General features: G+C 45.5%; 1 pseudogene; it reads left to right on the top strand.

The window, feature by feature from the left end:
* Window positions 1–1,043: 1,043 nt before the first annotated feature.
* On the top strand, window positions 1,044–1,911 carry LOC102441548 (annotated as a pseudogene).
* The last annotated feature ends 1,543 nt before the right edge of the window (window positions 1,912–3,454 follow it).

Raw genomic sequence — 3,454 nt, 5'->3', positions numbered from 1 at the left:
AGTCCGTAGGAGGAGGGAGGGGAAGGTGCTACCCCAGGAGTTTTTCCTGGAATCACCAACCTTGGCAAATTTCCACTGGGGCAGTGAGAAGTATTTAGAAAATGTACCTTTAACCAGAAAAGAAATCTTGTCTACTTTTATATTTTAAAACCCTGGGGGGAATGTCTTATTTGTTTCAGAGAGCTTCCTTTTTTTCAATCCCATTATTTTATTTTTATTTTGTATTATTTTAATTTGCATTACTTCAGTTAATCCTCATAATGCCTCTTGGGGATAGGTACCATTTTCAACCATCAGAAACTCATATTTGCCCCTTAAGCAGGTGCTCAGCTGCTGTTGGTGAGATGGCCTCTCCCCTTCCTTTTCTTGCATTCATTCAAGTTTCTGTTTGGAGACCTGGGAGGGAGGAGCAGGTTGGGGTGAGGTGGAGAGCGTGAGAAGCAGAGAAGAGTGGTGTGGCTGGGACGCTGTCTCTTCTTTCTCTAAGCGCTTCAATCCATTTGCAGCCTGGCTAGGAATAAAAGGGCCTGAGGCTTACTAGAATGACCAGAGAAACTCAGGGACTGAGTTGCTTGCTGTATTTAGAGTGGAGATCATTCTCTTTGTCTATATAGGAACACAATTGCTCTGGTACCCACAGGACAGGGAGACTTAAATGAATCCCCAAACAGCACCCTTGCATGGTTTTGACAATCCAATGACTGGGGATGGGGTACGGGTACAGAAGAGGCAACAGGGGGCAGATGGATGGAGCAGGTACCTGCAGCCGACAGACTGGCTCTGGGCAAGTGAGGCGCCCTCTAGGGATGCACAGAAACAAGTGAGGGACACTGAAGGGACTTAGTTTCTGGCAGACAGACCTAGGGGTGGGGGTGGAGGGGTAGGGACTCAGGCAACTGAAATTTGTCATTAAAAGTAAGTGTGACACAGACACAGGCCCATGAGTTCATCAGGGCACCTGAATCGCACCACTTTTCTTATTATAAAGAAAAAGAATTCAGAGAAATTAGGTATTCTTTTAAAAATTGCACACAAAGAGTCGGATCCCGGCAGCAGCTGCAGCGGCGCTCGTCTTTCCAAGCTCTTCTTGCTGTCTCCTTTAGCTTCCGGAAACATGGCCTCTAGTGTGGCTGTCTCTGATGGAGTCATCAAAGTGTTCAATGAAATGAAGGTACGTCCTCGACACCAGAGGAGGTGAAGAAGCGCAAGAAGGCGGTGCTCTTCTGCCTGAGTGAAGACAAGAAGAACATCATTCTGGAAGAAGGCAAGGAGATCCTGGTAGGTGATGTGGGCCAGACAGTAGATGACCCCTACGCCACTTTCGTCAAGATGCTGCCGGACGAAGATTGCCGTTATGCCCTGTATGACGCAACCTATGAGACCAAGGAGAGCAAGAAGGAGGACCTGGTGTTTATCTTCTGGGCTCCTGAGTCTGCGCCTCTTAAGAGCAAAATGATCTATGCCAGCTCCAAGGATTCCATCAAGAAGAAGCTTACGGGGATCAAGCATGAATTACAAGCAAATTGCTACGAGGAGGTCAAGGACCGCTGCACTCTGGCAGAGAAGCTGGGGGGCAGTGCTGTCATCTCCCTGGAGGGCAAGCCTTTGTGAACCCCCTCTAGCCCCCTGCCTGGAGCATCTGGCAGCCCCAGACCTGCCTGTGGGGGGTTGCAGGCTGCCCCCCTTCTGCCAGACCGGAGGGGCTGGAGGGATCCCAGCAGGGGGAGGGCAATCCCTTCACCCAGTTGCCAAACAGCCCCCCACCCCCTGGACCTTCCTTCTCCCTCCACCCCTGACGGTTCTGGCCTTCCCAAACAGCTTTTGATCTTCTGATTCCTCTTGGGTTGAAGCAGACCAAGTCCTCCCTACCCCAGGCACCCCAGTTTTGGAGAGGGCCTGTATTTTTTTTAACGACACCCCTACTTGCAACCTGTTCCCCCCCTTTCCCTTGCTGCCAACTTCTAACCGCAATAGTGACTCTGTGCTTGTCTGTTTAGTTCTGTGTATGAATGGAATGTTGTGAAGATAACCCCTCCCCATGCTGCCTGGTTCCCCTCCCCTTTTCCACCTGGTCTCGGGCACTCATGGAAGCAGGACCAGTAACGGACCCTTAATTTTTTTAAAAAAAGAAGAAAAACAACAATAAAAAGCCTCACTTAAAAAAAATTGCACACAAAGAAGGGCAGAGGAATAGAGAGCAGTTGGGATGGGAAATCAGTTCTTGCTAATACTCTGGGGGAGCACAGTAGTGTGAGAACCAAGAACCTCTCATTTTTATCACAGATCCATCCAGCCATTGTGTGTGTGTGTGTGTGTGTGTGTGTGTGTGTGTGTACAGTTGGACAATGGTTTGAATGTTTGTTTTTTGCCTTGGTTTTCCATCTTTTAGGTAAATTTATATGGTATTTACCCCTAATAACTTTACTAAAACAGAATCACTATGGTCTAATAAGGAAATATACACATTTGAGCTTGGGTGGTGAAAGAAGAGAATTCATTTACAAGGCAAAGCATCTCATTTTAAACAGTAGCTGGAGGAAATAGCAAGAACTAGTTACTCTGCAGAAAAACTTAATAATTGTTGATTATGTGGGTTGAGCAATAGCTGAGGTTTGTGGTTTGTTTGTTTAAGAATAACATTGTGGCCCTAGCTGGTTTAGCTCAGTGGATAAGAGCATCAGCCCGAGGGCTGAAAGGTGTGGGTTTGATTCTGGCCAAGGGCATGTACCTTGGTTGCAGGCTTGTTCCCTGACCCTGTTGGGGCACGTGCAGGAGGCAACCAATTGATGTGTCTCTCTCTCATCGATGTTACTCTCTCTCTCTCTCTCTTTCTCTTCCCCTTCTACTCTCTCTAAAAATCAACGGAAAAATATCCTTGGGTGAAGATTAATAAAACAAAACAAAAAAGAGTATCATTGTGGAGCCCTGGCAGGTGAGGCTCAGTTGGTTGACATCATCCTGAGCACCAAGATGTTGCTGGTTCCATTCCCCATCAGGATACATGCCCAGGATGTGGGCTTGATTTCCAGTAGGGGGTGTGCAGGAGGCAGATAATCAATGTTTTTCTCTCTCTCTCTCAAATCAATAAAAACATATTTAAAAAAAAAAACACTAAAAACACTGTGGAAGAATAAATAATGTTAAGATGGCAATACTTTCCAAATTGGTCTACATATCCAATACAATTCCTATCAAAATACTTTTTGCATAAATTGGCAAATGGTTCCTATATTCATGTAGAAATACCTGGGACCCAAAAGAACCAAAACAATCTTGAAAAAAAATCAAAAGTGAAAGACACAGACATTCCAATTTCAAAATTTATGAGAAAACTACACCCATCATGACAGTGTGGTACTGGCATAAGGATAGATATATAATGAGAGTACAGAAATATATTCATATGTTTATAGGCAATTGATTTTTAACAAGGGTGTTAAGATAACCAAATGAG

Source organism: Myotis lucifugus, unplaced genomic scaffold (genome assembly GCF_000147115.1).
Source record: "Myotis lucifugus unplaced genomic scaffold, Myoluc2.0 scaffold_272, whole genome shotgun sequence".
Classification (NCBI taxonomy): domain Eukaryota; kingdom Metazoa; phylum Chordata; class Mammalia; order Chiroptera; family Vespertilionidae; genus Myotis; species Myotis lucifugus.
This window is presented reverse-complemented; position numbering and strand designations above follow the sequence as displayed.